Source organism: Gavialis gangeticus, unplaced genomic scaffold (assembly GCF_001723915.1).
Source record: "Gavialis gangeticus isolate Ggan-Ray unplaced genomic scaffold, GavGan_comp1, whole genome shotgun sequence".
NCBI lineage: Eukaryota > Metazoa > Chordata > Crocodylia > Gavialidae > Gavialis > Gavialis gangeticus.
Window position 1 is genome coordinate 43284449 of NW_017729022.1, and position 24715 is coordinate 43309163.

Consider the following 24715-nt stretch of genomic DNA (forward strand, 5'->3'; position numbering starts at 1 on the left):
TTCAGTTTCCAGACTCTTCTGGCCCAGAACTGTGTCAAGCTCCTGTTTTCCAATGTGCTCTCCCATTGTCATGGTTATCATCTCTGGACATGTCCCAGATGTTGGGCATCTCACCTTTGTTGATATGTCAACAAAGCCATTCAAAGCTTTGCTGATGCTAAAGGTACATCTGGTCTTGTTCTGCATGTAGCCAGTCCGGGCACATAACCCTTCATTTTCTGTGCACAGCCTAATAAGTTGAACAAGATTATAACAATGTGAATAAAGCTACCACAAAAATATACTAGAATCCTTAGTCCATCACACCACCATTGCATCAACTTCATTCAGCAAAAATACATGGAAGGAAGCTCAGGGTAGTCAATCCTTAGTTCTGTAACTCTCCTCCAATTGTGGTCTGTCAGAGACTAAGCATGGTCACTTTCCAGAAGTAGTCTTAGACCTGTTTATTTGGGAAGGCCTTCAGCAAGCAAAGTTAAATTTTGAGGCATTTTTTAGCCATTTGGTCTATTACTTATTATTTTAATACTTTTATCTGCTTGTACCGTTTATCTGACTTTTATTGTAAGCCACCCTCAGCCTCTTTTGGGAAGGTTTTCATGTGTCAATTTAATAAATAAAATAAAATTCAACTTACTCTAGCCAATAATGACATGGGATTTTACTATCTATAATACATTTAAGATTGGAAAATAGAAATCTTCTCTCTGTTTAAGTCTTCCATTGGTCAAAGTTTTATGAAGCAATTAACTGTTTTTTGTTTGCTTGTTTTAAACTGTTCTTTGACTTTTTCAGTTTTCTTTGATTGCATCAGTCATACTCTGATCAGTAGATCAATCATTCTATCAGTAGATAGAAAATATATTTGTTTATATGTGTACATATTAGGGCTGTGCGAAGCTTTGGTCCCTGATTTGATTCAGTGGAGGAGTGGCTGAATCTCTGAACCCAAATCAAATCAGGAGACCTTTTAATCTCTCCAAATCAAATTGGAACCCTCCGACTTCATTCGGAGAGACTGGAAAGATTCAGAGATTCGGATGTAGACACAGCTTTAAATGTTTTTTCTACATACCTTGAGGTACCAGGTAGCTTGTGAATGCTGCGATGCTGGGGTGGATGGAGTGTCTCAAAGGATTGTGGGGGGCTCCCCAGCGCACTTGGCAACAGACACAGAAGTGGACCAGAAGCATTTCTGGTCCACTTCCGGGTCTGCCACGGAGCGTGCAGGGCACCCTCAACCCCCCCTCCCCGCACCTGCAGCTCAGCAACTGATGCCTCCTGGGTCTGGGGGAGGCACCTGGGGTCCCCCCACAGCTGATTGCCAAGCTGAGGGGTGTGTATGGGAGGGTCCCCAGCATGCTCCCCAGCAGACCCAGAAGTGAACCGGAAGTACATCTAGTCCACTTCCAGGTTCACTACCAAGTATATGGGGGGCTCCCCTGTGCTGCTCTGGGACACTCCATCTGCCCCAGCATTGCAATATTCATGAGCCATACTTGGTACCTCGAGGTATGTAGAAAAAACATTTAAAGCTATGTTTATGGCTTAACTGCTGATTCTCCAAATCAACATTGAATCTTCAGATCGGATTCAGGCAAATCGAGTTGGGACAGTGATCTGAATCAACTAATCAAATCAGTGTCCTTGATTCAGGTCAAATCCAAATAAAATACAGCCTGTTTCACACACCCCTAGTACATACATAGAACTTCCAATACCGAATGCATTTTGAAATGGGAGAGTGGCCATTAAGGAATCAGTTTTGTTTATAAAGTGCAACTACTTTAGTCTCCTTTAGATTATTTTAGTGGTGAAAACAAAAATTACTGTCCAATTTTAAATATCTTGGGCCAAGCATAATTATTGACTAAGCCTATTTCCCTCCTGTTTTACTTTATGTCCATCAAACATAACTAGCCTCTTCTTATTGTATTTTCATTTTAGTGTTCAAAAAAAGTAACCATGAAAATGAATGGGGTATGGCAAGAGAGAGCATTTTCACAAGATTTAAAACATGACCAAACACCCCCCCTCTCACTTCCCCCCAAGCATTTTGTATCCAAACAAAATGGCAAACCTCTGCCTGAGACAAAGTCTGTTTAAGAATGTTTCAGAAGTATCCCTGAATACATATTCAGAAATTCATATGATTTTTTTGCTGTAACAGAACAGTTCACTACAAAAATAATAGCAACATGACATTTTTGGTCAAATTTATCAATATTCAATACTTATCAACCCCTGTCAGATTCTTGATGTAGATACTTAACATTCCAAAAGCAAAAGTAATATTTATGGCAAAGCTCTAATTTACACCTGATTCTGGAAAACACCTTCATCTCACTACTTTAAACAATGTATATAAACATTTAACCATCTACAAGACTGTTTTCAGTGCTGAAAAACTGATATCAGTTTATTTGTAAAGTATATAGGCATTATAAATAGCCCACAATTGAACAAAGTTTCTTCTTGGACATCCTCCTGCATTTGTGTGGAAGAAAATTTAGGCTTTTTATTTTAAAATAAATGGATCCTTTATCTTGTTTGTACTGGGAAAAAAGGACTGCAATTTTTTAAAAATCTATTTGTAGCAAGTTATATTTATGTCTAAATTTTATTGTTCAATCCATTGGATTGTCAATTTAAACATTCCACAACAAGATGAATAAAAGATTTTAAAATGTGTTATATATTCTGGAAGATACCTCACTAACCAAAACTATTCTGGCTTGTAAAACTAGCGCCAATTAATTAGTACACTTCAGGATTCCAAACGCATGCCTCCTTCTAATTGCGTTTAAATTACTTAATTCATTTAATACATTATTTATGTGGTTCTAACAAAAACAGAGCTCTTATTAAGAAATATAGTCCTCACATTAAACATGTATGAATTTTTTTAAATGTTATCTTACAGGTGGAAAGACACAGACGAACAAACATTTTTCTATGCTTTAAGCAAAAGCTATTTGTAAATTTAAAGCTTCCTATAATAAAAAATGTTGATGTTCTCAACATTACCTCAGCATCTGCCACTCGTTTCAGAGATCCTGCCTAAAAGTGAATTATAGACAGCATGATTTAAGATAACAATGAAAGATTCCTTGAAAAAAATGTGTTAAGCTTGCTGTCTTACAGTGCTGCACTTTGTATTAAAAAAACCCTGTTTCTATATATACTGTATTCCAAAAGTATTAGTAACAGTACTGGAATATTTGTCTATCATCTGCACATTTGATGATAAATATTATGCACATTGTCAATTAGATTTCAAACTAATTGAACTCAACTCTGAAAATAATCTATTTCAGAGTTTTAAGACTATCTTGCAGAAGAACAGAGGATGCTAAACTATACAGTGAGTCTCCATTCTTCTATCTGAAGAGACAGATTGACTCAGAAGGACTGCATTCTACTGAAATGGAAGGAGGAACATTTGCCCCTTCGTGTTCTGCTTGTCACCTGTAACAGGGGCCTTCTCGGGGCCGACGTCCCAGTGGCCCACCCACCTGTTTCTGGGCTAACCACCCGCGTTCTTGCCTGCCATACCTTATTGGAATGAATTAGTTAATGATGTAATTAAGTGGGAGGCTGCCCATTTCCTGCCCTGATTCCAGGGGACGCTATCTGCGGCTCCTTTCCTCTCCTACACCACAGCCCAAGCCTCGCAGATGGTATCTAGATGTTATAATTACTGGCCCCCCACACTGGGCCCCAGAATCCTTCTAATTGAAACCATCCTGGATTCCTCTCCTCAGGCAGTCTCATTCGCCTTCATACTAGGCAGCATAGTCCCCTGAACCACTTCCCCTTCGGGTGTGGTCCCTCCAGGACCTTTGGCTCACTAGCCCTGGCCAACCTCCAGGCCAGTCAGAACCCTAGACGCACAGCTCTTGGGCATTCTTCATGGTGGTCCCCTGGCCCTTTGACCCTTCCAGTCCTGGCCTCAGCATTGACCAGTCAGGTGAAGTTCAGACAGGCCTAAGTCTATGGCCCTTTTCTTTCTCTCCAGGGGTACACCCTCCAGGCCCTCCAAACAAGGGATAACCCACCCAGTTGTGGGAGCTAGGGGTTAAGGTGCCCCGACCATCCTTCCACTGGGGTGGGAACTGGCCTGGCATTTTCTGGGGCCTCCCGCACCACTAGGAGCCCCACCAGGCCACCCACTCCTGGCAGGGTGCAGTTTTAGGTCATACCCAGGACCAGGAGCCTCCTGACCACCCCCTACAGCTCCTCCCTTACCTCCAGATGATACCAGCAGCCCTCTGGCCAGGCAATGTGGTTGCCTGGCCTCCAGCAGCAAAACTGCCCTGTTTATATGAGCAGCCCAAGATTCAAAATGGCTGCCCTCGTCAGGCACCTGGCAGCTGCCAGCTCCAGGCCCTTAAAATGGCAGTGCCCAGACACACCACCACTACATGGAGGGATGTAGGTCAGGAGTCCTATCAAGTATTATTGTCAAATATTTTAATATTCAAAACATTTTAGAAGAAATACTCTTCATTCCATGCTACTTTGACAAAGCAGATAGATGTATTGCAATATTTTGACATATCGTAATTGTTACATTTTTGTTTTGTCACTAACATGCCATGAAATATCTGCTTCCACAGCTAACCAGCACAATCATCTTGGGCAAAAAGACAAAAATGGAAAAAAAGAGAAAAGGCAGACTACAATAACAAGAGAGACAACCAATCAGAACAAAGCTTTAAAAGTGAAAAAAGTCTCTTTAGTTAAACACATCTTTTTTATTCTAAACACAAAGTAGGAGAGAAGGCAAACTAACACAACTAACACAAATTTAAAGTAATTTATGTAAATGCATATGTAAATCAGCAGGAGCCTTCTGGCTCCTGAAAAGTTGCCAGGGTGGCCTTCTGCATTTTAGAGGTTGTGCACCTTTGCACCAGGCAAAGGCAGCTACACATAATAAAAATCAAAAAGAGAAAGAGCCATTTATATAGGGCAAATAGAAACATCAAAATTGTCCTAATTACCATAAAGGCTCTCTAAATAGGAAACTCTTTTTTATTCCCTTTTCCCATTATCTTCCTCATTTACTTTTAAAAGAGATCTGTAATCACAGTGCTTTCATTATGAGATATTTGTATATAGTTCCATAAATGCACTTAGTACTTTGTCCATGCCATATAGACCATGCAGCATACATTACTGTGACTACTCATGTCATATCACATTGGCAAAACAGAGGGATTTGTTAATGCAGCGGGTCTCAACCTTATCTTCTCCTATATACTTCATAGTACTTTCTTCCATGTTAGCTTTTATCATACTATTCCTGCCCTGAACGGATTTGTGCAACAACTATCCTCTCTTCCTTCAAAACACCTTTAAAGACTCACTTATGTCAAATCCCATAAAAGAAATGTTCCTTTCTCCCTTTCCTCCAATTTAACTGCCCAACCCCACTGGAATTAGCCATGAAAGATTGCCAGTTGGAAGCACTCCTCTTCTTCTTCATATCTCAGCCTGGTATCAGAATACACAGACAGGTAGCAGAAGGCATAATAGGGTTAAATGACTCAAGAGCTGAAATGACTCAAGATCTGGAGAACAAGACTTGGATTGTTATCAAGGAGGAAGGGTGAAATTGGATCTGGAGGTTGGAAAGGAGAAATACATAGAATGATTCAAACAGATAAGCGTATAGCAATTATTCTGTTGTTTTATACTACAGGGACCAGGAGTTGCAAGAATTATCTAGCTAGAGTGCAGCAGCCAGTCTGTGGCTCACATACTAGATGATCTGAATTTGTTTGATGCTTTGGGAAGATGCGGGCCATGACACTAGCAAAAGAGCCAACCAATAGGATAATGATTAGGAATATAGTGGTGGTTGGCAACTTGGGCAGCAGGGACTATGAAAAGATTGAGTTCAGGATCCTGAAGAAAAGAAGGATGGAAAGCAGCAGAGTGAGAACTCTGGACTTCAGAAAAAGCAGACTTCACTCACTCAGGAAACTCATGGGCAGGATCCTGATGGGAAGCCAGTCTTAGGGGAAGGGAAGTCCAGGAGAGCTGACTGTACTTTAAAGAAGCCTTACTGAGAGTGCAGGAGCAAACCATCCTGACGTGCAGGAAGATTAGCAAGTATGGCAGAAGATCAGCCTGGCTTACCTGGGGACTGTTTAGTAAACTAAATCACAAAAAGGAAGCTTATAAGAAGTGGAAACTTGGACAAAATAACTAGGGAAGAATATAAGAGCATTGCTCAGGCATGCAGGGATGAAATCAGGAAGGCCCAAGTGCAATTGGAGTTGCAGCTAGCAAGGGACAAGAAGGGTAACAAAAATGGTCTCTACAAGTATACCAGTAACAAGAGGAAGATCAGGGAAAGTGCTGAATGGGGGAGCCAACCTAGTGACAGAGGATGCAGAAAAGACTGAAGTGCTTAATGCCTTCTTTGCCTCAGTCTTCACAGGCAAGGTCAGCTCCCAGACTACTGCACTGGGCAGCACACTTTGGGGAGGAGGTGAGCAGCCCTCAGTGGTGATATAACAGGTTAGGGACTACACAGAAAAGCTGGACATGTACAAGTCCATAGGGCCAGATGGGATGCACCTGAAGGTGCTGAAGGAGTTGGTTGATGTGATTGCAGATTCATTGGCTGTCATCTTTGAAAATGCATGGAGATCAAGAGAGGTCCCAGGTGATTGGAAAAGGGCAAACATAGTGCCCATATTTAAGAAAAGGGAAAGGGAAGATCCAGGGAACTACAGAGTGGTCAGCCTCACCTCAGCCTCTGGAAAAATCATGGAGCAGATCCTCAAGGAATCAGATCCTCCCCCTCAGACTGGCTTCCCATCAGGATCCTGCCCATGAGTTTCCTGAGTGAGTGAAATCTGCTTTTTCTGAAGTCCAGAGTCCTCACTCTGCTGCTTTCCATCCTTCCTTTCCTCAGAATCCTGAACTCAATCTTTTCATAGTCCCTGCTGCCCAAGTTGCCTTCCACCACTATATTCCTAACCATTATCCTATCAGTTGGCTCTTTTGCTAGTGGCCCTCAAGCCACCAGTGGTGGTTGTGTGACAGTGTTCCTGCCTACTATGTGGGAGATCTGGGTTTAAGTCCCAGCTGAGGTGACTTGGGGTGAGTGAGCTAACAAGAAGCAAAACATCTTTGGGTTGTGATGGGTGGTGGTGGACAGGTCATATTTGACCTGGGAGGAAGTGGGCAGCAGAGTCCCCCAGGGCTCAATCCTTAGGCCTGCGCTGTTCAATTTCTTTATCAGCGATTTGGACAATGGGGTGAAAAGCAACCTGTTTAAATTGGCTGAGATGATCAAGTTGGGGCTGGTCCTGCTTTGCATAGGGGGTTGGACTAGATGATCTCCTGAGGTCCCTTCCCTTCTGTGTCTTTCCACCTGTAAGATAACATTTAAAAAAATTCATACATGTTTAATGTGAGGACTATATTTCTTAATAAGAGCTCTGTTTTTGTTAGAACCACATAAATAATGTATTAAATGAATTAACTGTTTATGATTTTATGAACAGGAGACAGGGTAGTGATTTATGGCTTGATATCTAGCTGACCGCCGGTATCAAGTGGAGTGCCCCAGGGGTTGGTCCTGGGGTGGTTTTGTTGAGCATCTTTATCAACAACCTGGAGGATGGGATAGAGTGCACCCTCAATATGTTTGTGGATGACACCAAGTTGGGGGCAGTAGTAGATATGCTGGAGGGTAGGGCTAGGATTCAGAGACCTGGAAAAGTTGGAGGATTGGACCAAAATGAATGTCATGAAGTTCAGTAAAACAAGTGCAAAGTCCTGCAGTTAGGATGGAACAATCTCATGCACTACAGGATTTAGGCCTACTGGATAAGCAGCAGCTCAGCAGAAAAGGATCTGGGGATTACAGTGGACAAGAAGCTGAATATGAGCCAGTGTGCCTTTGTTGTGAAGAAGAATAACAGCATACTAGGCTGTATTAGTAGAAGTGTTGACAGTGGATTGAGGAAGTGATTATTCCCCTCTGTTCAGCACTGGTGAGGCCAAATCTAGAGTACTGTGACAAGTTTTGGGCCCCATACTACATAAAGGATGTGGACAAGTTAGAGAGAGTCCAACAGAGGCTAATAAAAATAATTAGTGGGATGGGGCACTTGAATTCTAAGGAGAGGCTGAGGAAAGTTGGTTTATTTAGTCTGGAGAAAAGAAAACTAAGGGAGGATTTAATAGCAGCCTTCAGTTACTTGAGTGGTAGATCCAAAGAGGATAGAGATAGGCTGTTCTCAGTGGTGGAAGATAACAGAATGAGGCACAATGGTCTCACGTTGCAGCAAGGGAAGTTTAGGTTGGATATTAGGACGACATTTCTCAGTAGAAGGGTAGTAAAACACTGAAACAGGTTAGACGAAGATGTTGTATCTCCATCCTTGGAGTTTTTTAAGACCTACTTTAACAATGCCTTGGCAGGGATGATCTAGTTGGGGATGGCCCTGGTTTGAGCAGGGGGTTGTACTAGATGATGTCCCTTCCAACCCTAATTATCTATGATTCTAAAGTAAATAGCTCCAAAACCATTACTAAATGTGGCCAGAGCCAGAGTTCAGAATATGTAGTAGATCTGAAAGATACTAGGAATTTTGAGCAGCAGACAAATAACATGTGAATAAACAAAAGTTGCTTGCCAGAATAGAGAGAAACAATTATCATTATACTAGTGTATGCTGGTAAAGAAAAAAATAAAATAATTTGGATGCATAAAATGATGTATTAAAAGTTAAACATGAGAAATGCTGGGGGATTTAAAGCGTCCAGAAATTGATGGGCAGACAGGGATACAAAGTCTAAATAACAACATCATAAACAAAAACAGTAAGTTGAGTTTTTTGCATCTTCATTTGCTGCAGGCTGGGTTTTCTCTGATTTAAGTGTGCCTGATTTTTAAAATATGCTTTCTAATCAAATTATGACATGGCAGTCTTAAACCAAAATATGTATACATAAAGCATACGCAAATAATACTACTTTCACTGATGTTCAAGGTACCAACAGAGTTTAAGTATCAAAGAATACTGTATTTACTTGCATAGTACATACACCTTTTCTTCCCAAAACAAGCCCTTCAAAATTTGGGTGCATATCTTAAGTAGGAAAGGTAACTTATCTTTGCTGGAATAGAAATGGGGAGAAGAGGAGGAAGTAAACACTGTGCTTTAATGGAATGGCTGCCAAGATGGCTGCTGCTTATCTCTGGCCATAGCTAGCAGAAGTGGCAGGGTCCTACATTATCCTCCTTACATTAGCTGAGTTTATGTAGCTTATGTCTTAAAGAACAACTAAGCTCACTCAAAGGAAGTAAGCTTCTGCATGCACTCCATAATATCTTTTTAAGGCTTTTTGTGTGAAACAAACACTAGATTATTTACAGGAAGTTATATAAAGAACTATTTACAGTAAAGAAGTAAGTCTTTTCACTACCTTGGAAGAGTCTGGAGCCCAGTCTTGTTGCTATTTTTCTATACCAGGTAATTCTTGCTACGTCATTCAAACTGTCTCCTGGGATTCCTCACTTCAAGAACATTCTGGAAATTCTTTTCCATGCTATATTTGGCCTGCCAAAAACAAAGCGTGCACCATATTTTGAAGTGTATGGTATGCAAGAAAATATGATATGTATGTCCTTTAATCCCCAAAGACAGGTATTATGATAAACCTAATGTTCTTTTGTCTGATGCTAGCCTTCTCTGTTGGGATCAACTGATTATTGACAATGAAGAAACAAAAATCTGTTGACTATTTCAGTGTAATAATTTGTCAATTTTTTCTCTGTGCGACATAAATCGTTGCTGATTTCTATATAATCAGTACCTAATCACTTTCAGTCTGCTAGCATTACATATCTGAAAGTATTTTTTTCCCCCAGAACAACTTGTTATAATGTGAACAGTTGCCAGGCTATGAAAATTGATAGAGGTAATGGATGCCAAATTAAAACAGCCATTAAAAGGGAAAGGAAATGAAAATCAATTGTGGTTTTAAATAATCAAAATCTAACTTAGTTTTAAAGACATTATGTTGTTGACTGGAATAAAATTTAGTACTTTGCTCATGACATTTTTGTCCTGCTAAATATAACTACAAATACAACTTAACTACAAATATCCTGTGACAAAAAAGAGCAAACTCCCAAGGCCCAGTCTCAGTACCAGCCTGCCCTTTTTTGTCTATGGCCAAACCACCCACCTCATTCTCCTGCCAAGCCTTGTTGTACATCATTCCAGATATTAATGAGGTGGGAGGCTGCCTTTAGAATGCCCTGATGTCCATGGGCAATATGTACACGCTCTGACTTGCGTTTTGATATTTCAATGGAACAGTGTTTCGTTTTGAATTTTGCTTAGTTTCAAAGCCACTGTTCTGTTTGGTTTCATCGAAACAGTTCCACTGTCTCTATGCCATTTCAACGTTTCACCCATAGGCTATAATGGGAAAGTATGAAACTTCCTAGTTTCTGTACCTAGAAGGTTGAGGAAGTGTAGTTCATAGGCTCGTCTGTGAAAAGTGGTTTGTAAACCCAAACAAATACTGAACCTCACTAACCTCATCACCAGAAGCCAACTTCCTACAGCCCAATACATGCTGAATGGATCCAGGCCATGCCATGACAAAACATGCAAAACCTGCCAAAAATATCTCCAGTATGGAGATAGCTTCACAATACAGTATGTATCTCCATCAGGGCACTAAGGGTCCTGATGAAAAATACATAGAGAATACACCATCAGTAACTGCACACCAGAATGAGCACGCACCAAAAATCTATTCAAGACAGCAACAGAACACCACCTGTCTCCAATCTCTCAGGCCTGATCCTTAAAGGGAATTTACAAACTGCTTTTCACAGACAAGCTTGTGAACTGCACCATATCACCCTCCTAGGTACAGAAACTTATGGACTTAATATAGACATTGGAATTCTGACACACAACAACCTGCCAGGCATCTGACACCCCAGGTACCTCTCCAATTTTATCTGCACTGCTACATCCCCCTTCTCTTGTCACCCCAGCCTGTCTCTTACCCCCTGATGCCTCCATTTCCATTTTCACTGGCTGTCTTTCTTTCCTGCATTGCATGCCAGCCTCTGACTTGTTTACTATTCCTTCCATCCAGGAACAGCACAAGCACTAACTGCAGGTGCTTCCTTAGCATGATAAAAGCTTTTTCAACCCAAAAGCTGGCATCCCAGGCAGCTAAACTGAGCTCACCTGGAGCCTCACAACTCCACTGAAATCAGCAAGCCTCAGCTCTGTCAAAGACATGACGGGTCTGGGCTTTCCCCAGCCAGGACTGTGTGTGTGTGTGGTAGCTGGAGGTTACGGCGACTACTACCCGCCTTTCACCATGGGGATCCTCTGTCCTGACATTTCCTAGGGCTGCCATACCACTAGCAGTCCCACCAGGCCTTCTGACCCTGGCAGAGTACAGTTTTAGTGGTCATGCCCAGGACCTGATGCCTCCTCCTTCTCCATAGCTCCAGCCCATGCCTCCAACTTCATCCTGGCACAGAAGCTCAGCAGGGATATGTTCTTCCCTTGCTGGCTGGTGATGCAGCGAGTGCCTCTTCCAGCTCTGAGAGTGGGGCATTAAATGGTTTTAAAAAAATGAAAAAAGAAAATAGACGTGGATTGGGTGAGGAAGGTGGCATCCATTCCATCTTCACCTGGAGCTTGGGGAACCCCAGAAGCAGGAGGTTCACCTTGAGGAACACCAGCTGCTCCACCAAACCAGGTTCCAAGCAGCTGCGGTGGGGTGTCACTATATCTCCAGCAATGCTGAACACCCTTTTGCTTGGAACACTGTTTGCTGGACAGGGCAGGTGGTCCTGGGCAACTGTGACCAGATCTGGCCACATCTGGCTGCAGCTTACCCAGTAGGCCAAGGGGTCGCACAGCAGGAACCCCACATCCTTGGCAAGATAGGCAGCCACCAAGGCCAGAGCACTACTGCCTGATGGTGGGGTCTGGTGCCTTTGGACCCCACCATGGAAGCCCTGCCCTTGCCCCACATTGGCAGTGCCTGTAGTGGAGGACAAGACTAGCTGGTGGATGACATGCTAGCATAGGATGGTGGTTCCCCCTCTTCCACATCCCCTTGCCTCCACTGTTCTGCCTCCTTGACTCTCTTCATCAGCACCTCTGTCCACTGATTCAGGCTTTGGCTGCTGCATACTCTGCCCTTCACCTTCAGGTCACAGATGGCAGCCAGCACGTGGACCATACTGGAATGGAAGGGATCGGGCCATTTCCTGATGCCCTCCTTCAGCCACCTCACCTGTGCCTGCACATCTGGTGACAGTGGCTTGCCCCAGTCAGGAACATTGATCTCCTGGACACTTTCCAGTTGGCGCTGAAGTTCCTTCACTATAGGGATCCCCTGGCTAAGGAATCATCACCAGCACTGAGGGTCTCAGTGGCCTTGAAGAAGGGCTTGAGGACCACCAAGATCTGGGAGACGGTATCCTATTCAGCACTGTTAAGGCTGATCCCAATCTCCCCAAGCAAAGCCATCTCATAGATGGCCTGCTGTTGCTCCACTAGCCTCTTGAGCATCAGGTATGTGGAGTTCCACTGAGTCTCCACATACTGCATGATTTTGTGCTGCAGGATGTTCAGCTCTGCTTGTTTGTCCTGCAGTGTATTGCCCCACTTGATGCTCCTGTGCAAGTAGCCTGCCACCTTCCTGCATTTTGAAATGAGCTGGCTAGGGATGCTGACGCTGTCACCGGCAGTCCTGTCCCCCCCAAGGCATCCCTGACTATGAGGTGGAACTTGTGTGCCACACAGCAGATGCCAACAAAGTTGGCATCATGGATTGCCTTGACCATAGTGGCCTGTCAGTGACCATGAACCCGGAGGTGAGTTTGCCCTGTCCAACAAGCCAACCCTGCACCAAATGGTTCATGGCTCCCATGATCTCTGTTGCCATGTGGGACTCATCCATCATCTCAGCTTGAAGGAGAGCCCACTGATGGCCTGACTGATCTCACCAGTGCCCTGTGAGGGAGAGGTATGCATGATCTCCACCCTGGCTGCTCCAGATGTCCAAGGTGAAGTGTAAGGCCACCTGAGGATCTGCCTTGCACAGTTCCTCCCTCAATTACTCCCTGCATGCCTCATACATGTAGGGCACCACCTTCAGCATTTAATTTGTCAAAGTTCAAAGGTTTTGAATAAAATAAATTCTGGCCCTTAGTGGGAGGAGGGGAAGTCCTAAACAAAAAGGTATCTAACTTGAGGACTCTGCTAATACTTGAAGACTGCTAATGCTAAGACTATACTCTTGTTTAAAGGTAAGATTAGAAAAGTCATTTGAAAAATAAACTATTTTAACATTTTTAACAGCTTTTCACCTCAAAGCTTCATATTTGTTCTGTTCGGCTGGCTTCATTGATGGCTGTTTTCATGGTGTGGTAAATGGAAAGACTGCACTTTACCATAACCTTTTTGGTTATTATAGCCAGAACATGGAAAAATAAATCTATACAACTTTAAAGTTATTGTTCAAAAATGGTACCCTACACTTTCATGGTCATTAGGTTGTAATAATTGCATTACTAAATGTGCTTGAATTAAGAAGAAATAAAAAGTTTTCCCTGATGCCACCAAACAAGCCCTACAAACTCAGCTTGGATTCTAAGAATCAGGCTCTATTATGTCTTCTTTTCACCATCCCCATTAAAAAATAGCTTATTCATGTTGTCATGGTTCCAGATTATACCCTCAATAGTACTTGTCCAAATTCAATGCCCTCAATGGCTTTCTACCCATTTTAGAATTTTTCTATAGTGCCCCATCTCTGGCCTTGTTAAACATAACTGACAGAAAAAAATCAGCAAAAATATTATCTATAATGCACAGTTCCAGAGAACTGCATTGAGTCCCAGGGGATCTAACACTGAATCAGCTCATTTTGACTAGTTTTTCTAGCCTTCCTCAAAAGAAACTCCTTGACCATTTTCTTGGAACATTCTTGCCAGCTGCCTTCAGAGGATATCAGAAGGTTTTTGGCACTTTCTAGTTTTGATCTCTACCCTTACCAGAATTCTATCATAGAAGGCCAAGGTTTAGGTTCTGTTAGAGAAGTTATTTTATTCAGGTGTCACAGAATCACTGTAACTTAACTAAGTATAAGCAAGCTAGATTTGTTCAATGTGAGTCTAACTGCAACAAACACAGATGATAACAACCACAACAATAATAGTAGCAACAGCAGCAGCAGCTTTAAGGAGCCTCAGATGAGTTACCGGTGTAGTCAATACTAAGGACAGAATATCCCTGTGTAAATCATCTGAGCCAAAGAGTTTTTCAGACTGCACTCAGGTGATGGATTTTCTCAGTTTACTTATGCAGTCTGTTCTAATGCTTAACAGCCCATTAGGAAGACCTTCTTTATACTGAACTTCCTTGTTGTAATGCAAGTGTAGTACTTCTTGTCTTAAGGCTATTACTCCCCGTGGACACAGAAAACAGTTGACCAACATTCTTTTTAACAAAGATATAGACAGGGAGACAGACAGATGAGAAGACTGTGATCAAATCCTCAAAGTCTTCTCTCCTCTAAACTCAATAGTCCCAGTTTTTCCAACCTCTCCTATGTCAAATGTGTCAAGTGATGCTTTCTAGATCTCTAATCATCTGTGTTACTCTCCTCTAGACTATTTCAAATTTGTCTATGACTTTTTGAAAGTGCAGTTTTGTTTACTATGATATCTTTTATTGGACCAACTAATTGTACAGTTGGGAGAGAAGTTGCACAAGCTTATGGACACAAGGTGCCCTTCTGCAGAAGAAGGTCTGTGGGAAACGAAAGTACATCCTACACTAAATAATGGCATATGTTAACTCCATATGCAAAAGAAAACAAGCACTTAAGGGAATGGAGTGAGGTTGTAAATTATGAGCAAAAAGAAATTATGAGAAGGAGCTTCAAATCAAGAGAACTTTGACTGAATAAAGAACCCAATTATGTAAAAAGTACAAGATCAATTAAGAAGAAAAAAAGAAACATTATTACCTGTGGAGCACAGAGAAGCTAGGAGAGATACCAGTTATATTATAATGAGTCATGAAACCATAGTCTATTATTTAGTCCCTACTACAATTTATCAAGGTCATTTTGAAGACTAGCTTGACCCTCTAAAATGTCTATTACCCCACCCATCTCAGTGTTATATACAATTTTAGTGAGATTGCACACAATTTCATCCTTTAGTTATTAATGAAAACACTGAACCGAACTAGACATAGAAACATCTCTTGAGCCCTGTTTGACATTATTGTGAACTACTCTTTAAGCAAAATGATACAATTCTTTATGTACCTAACTTAAAATACTATATTTACTCAAATACAGGATGAGGTCCATCCCCCGCCCCCCAGGCCACATGGGGAGGGGGGAAACCCCGCATCTTATACCTGCATACAAGGAAACCACATTAAATACATTGTCTATCTTTGAACTGCAGCTAAAAGCAGCATGGACTCAGTAATGGAAACCAACTGTGAAGCTGATTAAATGCAACATTGAGCATGACTATAGACCACATGGCCCATATGAGGCAAACATGCTGATGGGAACCCACCACAATATATGTTAGTGCAACCCATCTGAATAAGATATATGGTAGGGCCCATTCAGTGCAGTTCCCCTCAGTGCCCATTCTTCTTCAGGACATAGTGAGACACTACAATGCATACATTTAAACTTTCTTTCCCATTTCCAGTGATTCCTGTTTTTTCACCTGCCTTAAATGTCTGGCAAATATCACCAAATGGGACCCCAAATAGTTCACCCAGAATCCTTTTGTCAGCTTCTCTCAGCCTGTTGCATATGATTAGTATGGCTCCTCTTCCAAGAGGCGATGCTAGACCAGATTGCCCTGTGTCTCATCTGCATATCAATTTTTGGATGATCCCATGAGTGGGGGGACTAATTATCACACAAAACCCTTGTGGGGTGGGGGGAGGGGGAGGTGTCTGGAGTATACATACATACTAAGCAGTGCTGAGCTGTGGGGCCACCATAACACAAAATGCTGTTGACTCTGCTGGGGCCCATCCCAATGAACTATATGGTAAATTTTCAGCCTTTTGTCTTTGGACTCATATCATGCATATTGGGTGCTTTACTGTCAAGTTTTCTAATTACCTCTGCAGTAAAGTGTCACCATCTACACATGTGCTGGTATTAGGGTGCAGTAAACTTACTACACTGTAGGATAGTACTACCTGGGACAGTACTATTTTACAGCAGAATAATAAACTGGGCTGAAATACACATGACAGTGACTATGAGAGGGCCAGACCCTGAATGTTGCCTAGCCATATAGCTCCACAGGTTTGGCACCCTTGTGCCCCAGCCACCCCCTCTGCCATCCAGACTAACCTCCCTTGAACCTGCTGCCAGCCCAGGGCAGCTCTGCCCCAGCTCAAAGTGGTATTGCCCTGGGTGCACATGTAGATGATGCATCTGGGAGCAGATAAATCTGGCTCAAAGTGGTCTGGAGATTATTATTTTGCATTAATTGCACATGTAGATGCATCCAGTTTGTACTGTATATAAGAACATGCTAAAGTGCTACTTAAAAGTGTGTTTATGGAGTATCTGTGCTGAAACTTGCACAGATGCATTTATGCAGAAAAGAGGAAAATGCATCAATTTTGGATGAACTAAGTCTATGGGTACTATATGCAACTAACTACAGCTATGTTTATTTCAAGGTCAGTTTTGTTCTGAATTTGCTCATTTCCATGTGCTCAGAGAGATCTGAGTTTGACAGTTAGTAAGGGGGAAAGGGCTGCAGGGAGGAAAAGGTAGGAGATAGAGGGCAAAGGTAGTACCTGACCCCCAGATTTAAATTTTCCCTGCTGTAGCAGTGTGTGTGAGTGGGGGACGGGGGGGAGGATGGCGACAACAACACACAAATTCAAGATAAACCTCCAATAATTAGATTATATATCTGTAAAATTATATTAAATGTATACATTTTCTATATATAGAATCTAATTATTGGGGGGTTGTCTTATACTCAGAGCCCTCATATATTTGAGTAAATATGGTAAAGTGTCAGCTAGACTATTTTCTAACTTTATTTTTGAGAATGTCATGGGAGACGGTGCCAAAAATCCTTGCTAAAGTAGAAGAATATCACTTATACTGTTCTTCCCTATCTACAAAGCTTGTGATAATAGATGGAAATCAAGCTGGCTAAGCATAATTTATTTTTAACAAATCCAAATTACCTCCTAATCTCCTTACCATCCTTTAAAGTCTTTTCTCCTCCTTTTTAGACTCAAAGTAGCCCTCATTAGAGTCAAGGCATTTCTCAGAAAATGCCAGCTCTTCTTTTTTAACTACAGAAAAAGTGAGCCATCCTTCTTTAACAAGAAATCAGAAAGACCACAACAGGTCAGAATGTTTTTGACACTAAGGATTCCTATTTGAAATAACTGGATTTATCATATGTAGCATGTGCAGGTGATAATATTGAATGGCACCCTGCAATACCCTTAAAATGATCTTACAGCACTCTAAGAATTACTTCTCTAAGCGTCTAGAAATAGATTCCTTGATTATATTTTCCTGCATCTCTGCAGATACTGAAGTTAGGCTGACTGGTTGGTAATACCCTAGGGCCTGCTCATTACTCCTTTTTAAAGATGGGCACAACATTTACCTTTCCCCAGTCTTCTGGAATCTCACCTGACCTCCATGAGTTCCCAAAGTTAATAGGCAATGGGTCTGCAACTGCTTCACTCAATTCCTGGAGAATTATAGGATGAATGTCACCCATTCTGCTGATATGAAAGCTTCCACCTTGCTCAAGTAATCTTTAACCTTTTCTTTTAGTAGGCAGGAAGTGTTCATTTGAAGGGAGGCAGAAAATAGAAATGTGGCATTCTGACTACTTATATTCTCGATGAAAAACATTACCATGACAAATATCCCAGTGGGCATGTGATGATGACAATGAATCACAAAAAGCATTTGCTCTCTTCTAACACTAAATAAGGAGATTAAAGAGAATACATTAAACTAAACATAGTAGCCTTAAATTTTCACCTTGTTTATCATAAAATTCCTGCTTACAAAACACTTCTCAGCACCCTTCCTGCCTTGGTTCTTGGCACATTTTAAAGACAACAGTGCAAACCCTTTCTTTAGTAAAGTGATCACTAAAAATGTTCAAGCAGACTAATGTGCCTAAATTATTAAAACAAATATTTTACTAAGATTAACATTCCACCACTTAGGAAGCTTCTTGCTGTCATTCAACCTTTTACCTGACCTTCTAGATTGGGCATAGTGTTTGCCAGTTCCCTCCCTTGCCAGCTTGAGTGGTGTTTGAGCTGCTGTCAGTGTTCCACTTCTGGAGAATTGGTTAGACCCTGTTAGTGATGATCAAAAGCAACTGGCCTCTGTTTGGACAGAACAAATGAGAAAAGCTTCTACGGAAAAACCAATGTATACAAGATATATCTACACTAATTTTTAGAATCCATATTGTGGGTTACCTTTAACCAGGCTGAGCCATGTGAGCTGCCCTATCAGTTCTAGGCCGCACTTTGTAGGATTACTCCATAGCCATCAACCTTGGGCTGCTTACATGTGAAAAAGAGTCTTTCCAGAAATTAGTCTTCCCTCTTCTGCCTGGTTTATGTCTACTTATGGGCAGCAGAGAGAGGAAGTGCTGTGCAAAAGGACAAGACGGGACTACAGAACTGTAGGACTACTTCTGGCCAACTCTATAGGCCTGCATGAGACAGATCAATTCCAAACACACTGCAGGAAGGCAGACGCAAAGGAGAGCAGGGTCAGACTCATTCACAGCAATTCAACAGAGCTTCCAGGGTAAAGATGAATTGCTGCTGGGTATTATTGTAAGGGGTTTACCATATAGATGGACAATGTGTATAAACTTGAAAGTGACTAAATTAATCTGAACTATCAAGATAGACATGGCTTTGGGTCTTGTAGTTGATTGATTTTCCTACAGACTGTTAAAAGACTAAACTGACCTGATAAAAGATGCCACCAAATTATTTAAAGAAGATGGCACCTGTACTCATCAGAAAGCTACTTTCACACCTACGTTTGTGGGAAGGTGTTCAGAGGTGCACTTCAGAAAAAGAACTGTATTTTAATCCACATTTACACTAAACATACTTTTTCCAGAAAAAGGTATGTATATCTGATTTCAAAGTAGACAGGACCTTTTGATGTTGTTGTTCTCTTAACTGAAAGAACAAAGATCACCTACTGAAATATTACATTAATCTCTTTTATTCAAGTTTGTGCTAAACATCAAGAGTCCTGGTGAATAATGTTAAGAATGACTTGAACACCACTGAAATGGTAGCCTGAGATTATTCCAGACAACTCTTACCAGAAGTGTCAGAGATAACTAACAAGACAAAAGTACACAAATGGAAGGCTACCCACAGAGCGTTAGTGTATTAGGTGAGATAGTGCACAATTGCAGGTTTGTAAGAGATTAACTCACCATATCATATTTTCCATATGTTTAAAATAAAATAGCATGCTAACAGACATGAGAAAAGTATGGTACAGCATTATACCTAATTACAATGAACTGCAATGTTATGCAGTAGGGGCAATAGCATTTTAAGGGGCAAGCATCACTTAAATGATTTGGGCTGTGATAGATTTTCTTATTGGTGTGCTCAGATACGCCTGGCATATCATAATCTGGATGACACTTTAAAAGCATTACCTTTAATAATTTAATGTTTACATATGATACGTTGTACCAAAGTTTGCAAGCACCCATTCCACATGTTAGACAAGTAAGATCCATTGTGTTTTGCTCAACACCTGGCACTGTAGAACAATTTAAAATAGAACCTTCACTCATTATCATCCCAGAAAATGAATGAGAACCAAATGAGTTTTCAAATGTACTACCAAAATTATATCTAGAATTCCACCAATAAGGTAACTATTCTCATTTGTCATCTTAGTGCGCTGGCCTAAGAAAAATAGGTGCACTTTTCCTTTTAATGACAAAACAATATTAAAAGAAAATGAATGCACACTGACTACACATGAAAATGCTTAAACTATGTATATGTGCATAACACTAGTGTAAAAAATCCAGGTTGAGACCATATTTAGATATCCATTTCAATAAATTCAGAAGGAACTAATGGATTCTAAAGATTGAATTGTCCCAGTATAGCTTTTGAAGCACAACAGCTGGAATTACCTGAATGTTTTTGTTTTATTTTAGTTCCAAATCCATCTAAAGTATATCAATACATTTAATTTTATGCACTATAATTACTAAATTCTGCAGCTGTATGTATAACTCCATAAAATCACATATAAATAGTGACTTCATCCTTTGCAACCTGTATATTTTCTATGTATTCCCACATCTTTCATAAAAGGCCACATTTTCTTAATAAGTTCCCAATCCCAAAATTTTGCATCTCTCAGGATTGTGTGTAGTTCAATTGCAAAAAAGTACAAGACATTTTAGAAACATTTTCACAAGCATTTTTTCTTTTTCCCCATTCCTCCAAAGAAGTATCAGTAGAATCACTGCTGTGTTAACACAAGTTAAATAAATGATCAGTTTTGGTTGAAGCCATGAGAAAACTTGAAAAGACTATATTTTAGTCTCATCTAAACTAAGCACAGAAAGTTGAATGCTTTTATGGATGACTTTCAGAGTAAATTAGTAATAGTATGTACATTATTTAAATTTTAATATTAAGTTCTCAAATGGTGAAAATTCAAGATTTTTAATTCTGCCTCTTTGTGCGTTTATCCTGAAGACTGAATGGTTCAGGGAAATAAGAAGAAGCAAGTATTAAGATATTATCATGTAATTAATGAAGACACCATAATTCACACACAGGACATTATTAGTCATCTAAGTATGATTCTAGTCTACCCTGTCAAGTCCCTGGAGAAGGAGGGGGGCCCATCCAACTGTTGTCTTTACAGTTTTTCTAGGGACTTGTACAGATTGGAGTAAGAGTACATTTAGGCCCTGTGCTATGCATACAGGTAAAGGTGCAATTGAATCACATGCATGGCAGGAGGCACGATTCTGGGCTCCCCCTTCATCAACAAGAAGCAGGCTCCCTACCATGGGGGCCACATGTAGCTGGGACCAAGAGCCCCGTACTGGATGGGGCTCTTGGTCCCAACTGTACCACATGTGCAGCCAGGACAGAGAGCCCCAGCAAGTGTAGGACTCTTCAGTCCTGGCTACACATATGGGCCCTGCCACAGTCCCCCTGGCCTGCGGATTTCAAGCACCCCCAAGCCTTGGGGACTGAGATAACTGTGATCCCCTAGGCTCAGGGATTTCATACTAGTCATGGTACACTCCTGCAACTGGAGCCCTGTTAGCTTGTTGGATGCGGTCCATAACATGAGATCCCTCCTGAGCACGTGCACACTGATTAGAGGTGGGAAGGTTCTCAGCTCAGCTTTCCACCATGATGATATCAGTGACCCACTTGCATGTGGGGGGCCTGTTCAGTAGGTTGTGTAGTCCAGTACAGTGCTGTATGCTGCACCTGAGTGCTAAGAGCACAATAGTAGGGTGTCACGTGCATGAGTATGGTTGGTGAGAAGAATGACTAATGCATTGTGTGATTTTGGTATTTAAGGAATCCTGAGGCATGGTATGGCATCTGTAAGAACTACTTCACAGTTAGGGCGGCTAGGATCTGGAACCAACGTCTAAGGGAAGTGGTGCTGGCTCCTACCCTGGGGGTCTTTAAGAGGAGGCTTGATGCCTACCTAGCTGGGATCATTTGAGCCCAGTTTTTTCTCCTGCCCTGGCAGGGGGTCGGACTTGAAGACCTATAAGGTCCCTTCCAACCCTACTTCTATGATTCTATGTGAATGAAATATGGAAGCTTGAGAGTACTTGAGGTTTGAACGGTGTGCAAGGTGACCTGGCTGGTGATCATACCTGCATGTTTTAGGTTTATGAGCAGTGACTGTAGCAGTGAGAAAGAGAGGGGAGACCTATCAAATTGGATTATAATGGGATACTTACCTGTAAAAGTGTTATTGGATTGGGATCTCAATCATCCATTGGATTAGTAAGTATCACCATTCCCTCACTCTTTGTTAGTCCCTCTGAAGGAAAAGACTGAGGGCCTGACTGTCACTCCAGCTCAGAGAGCCTGTGAGAGCCCCGACACTTTCTTCTCTGCCCCCTGGCAGGTCTGGTTATGGTGCACTGCAGTAAACCAGTGTATATAGTTAATGCTTGATGTTATATATATTTCCTACTGTTAATTTTGTTTTTGTTGCGACTGTGAGTTTATAAAATACTTTTGAACTTTACTGGAGCCTCGGTGTATTTATACAGTATACGAGAGTGGGCTGTAGCTCTATGTATATTCCTGACCCCAAAATCCACCCCTAACAAAGATAACACAAGAAAGGCCCTGGCTCTCTGAGGAGGCCTAACGACCCTCTGCCCCTTAGATTTCTCATAGGTGGACAGTGTCCAGGACACCTGGCGTGTCCACCTTTCAAGCTGACAGGGCTCCCAGCCACAGGGGAGAATCTGCTATAAGTGCAAATTAAAGCTGGATAGCAACCAGCTATAAAGTTAGTATACATTTTCAAGGTCTAATTTCATAGCTGGTTGCAGCTTTTTATCATTTAATAAGTACCTTGCACGTGTAGTTGGTCTTAAAGTAATAGTGCAATTAATCAGTTAATTGCATAATCCCTGTAATTTTTACTGGGAGCCTTAGATACTGTCATGGGGCGGGACACTACGAGCGGCCATGAACCTTCCTAATGCCCCTACCGTGCCAAGTGACTACAAAATGCACCCTCGATCTCGCCCACCACGTCTTTGCTGGTAATATTATTAAAGGGAGGCTGCCTTTTTCTGTCCTCCTTGGCACAGTTCCCAGGCGTACTCCCGCTTGTACCCCGTCTACCGATAATTCTGGGCACTCCCACCACAGGGCTATGCGTGGCTCCTACCACCCCTAATACCACGTCCCAAACCTCTCAGACATACCGAACGTTGTTGAGTCAAAAAATACTATTGTTGCCCATGTCCTCACGGACGCCATCCAGGCTTGTCTCCCACTTAAGGCCCCACCAGGCCCTACTCTGTCTTGTCGCCCTCTCCAGCGCTTCTTACCAAGCTCGCGCCCTCTCCGGGGCCTTGCTCGTGCTCACGCCCTCACTGGGGCTCGGCTCAATAGGGCTCAGGTGGCATCGGCCTTACCTGGCCCTCACGACCCCTTTCCAGGTCCTACGCCCCACTGGGGCTTTGCTCAAGAGGGCTCAGGTGGTGTCAGTCTTACCTGGCCCTCACATCACTGAACCCCCTTATCAGGATTGGGGTCAGTGCATCCCCTAACTACTGTGCCCTTCCCTGGCACCAGACTGCTGTGCCCTTCCCTGGCACCAGGAACCCCCACGCTACTGGGGAGCTCCTATGAGGCCTCCTCCAACCCCTTATAGCCTCACCCGGTCCTCTGGTTGTAACAATAACTAAAACCATAAGCCAATCGGCTGTAACACAAAAAACCCAACTCACACGCTAGCCTCGTGGGTTAAAACCTAAACCCTAAGCCTTCTGACTCATCATTATTTCCATCCCTGCCAGGGCTCCTCTGCCTGGTATCTTCACCCAGAAGCGGCTCAGGTCATCAGGCTTCCCAACTCTGCCTACTCCCAGCAGAGCTCTCTCCTTCATGGCTGCCAGAGGGGAACTGCCCCTGGGCCTCAGCCTAGGCTGTTTATAAAGGCCAGGCCCTGCCCCCTTCCGGTCAGCTAACCTCTGGGGTTGCCCTGGCAACCCACACCTGTCCTTCCTTAGGAGCAGGGCACTTCAATGCCCTGCGTCAGATACCTAGTCCATTTATGCGCTTAGTAGGTGGAACAGAAACAAGTCCCTTATACATGCAGTCTTTGATACAAGTTCTTTGAGTAAGTAAGGTTCCATTTATATTTGTTTGAAGTAGTTTGCTGACCAATATTCATTATAGTATTGATAATATTTTTTATTAGCAGCAATGTAAGACAATAGGTTTAATTTCTGAAACTAAGAGTACACTTCAGAAATATGCCTGGCAAATCCCTCAGATTCAAGCACACTTTTCCAATAATTTCTATTCTGTTTACATAGGACATATTATAGGGAAGGAGAAAGATCCAAAGGAGGAAAAGAATCTGAAACCTGTGATGAATTCACTTCTGTGGAAATAGAAATAGACTGATCAGAAACTGGCTTCACTAGTTGCTCATTTGGACAAGAATTCCAGGCCACATGAGACAGGAAGGCATAAGACCAGGATTTAAGGATTTCAAAAGGCAAGGAAGAACACTGTGGTATTGTACCTAACAATGAATGTTGATTTTAAAAATGACATTTCTTAACAAGAGAGCTCATTGAATGGCCATCTACGTGAAACTTGATAATTACAGAATAGTGTAAACAAAAAAGAAAACTTGAAGAATATTATTCAAATATTTTGAAATGTAACACTAGGTAGAAATACTAATTCCTTAGTTAAAAGTACAACTTCATACAAAGCAAAAATAGTGTGATATTCTACTAACTTTTAATTCTATTAATTTTTACTCTATTCCATTGATGCCTTTTCAAACATTATAGATTTCTAGGCTCAATTTGTTATATAATACAACAACAGGA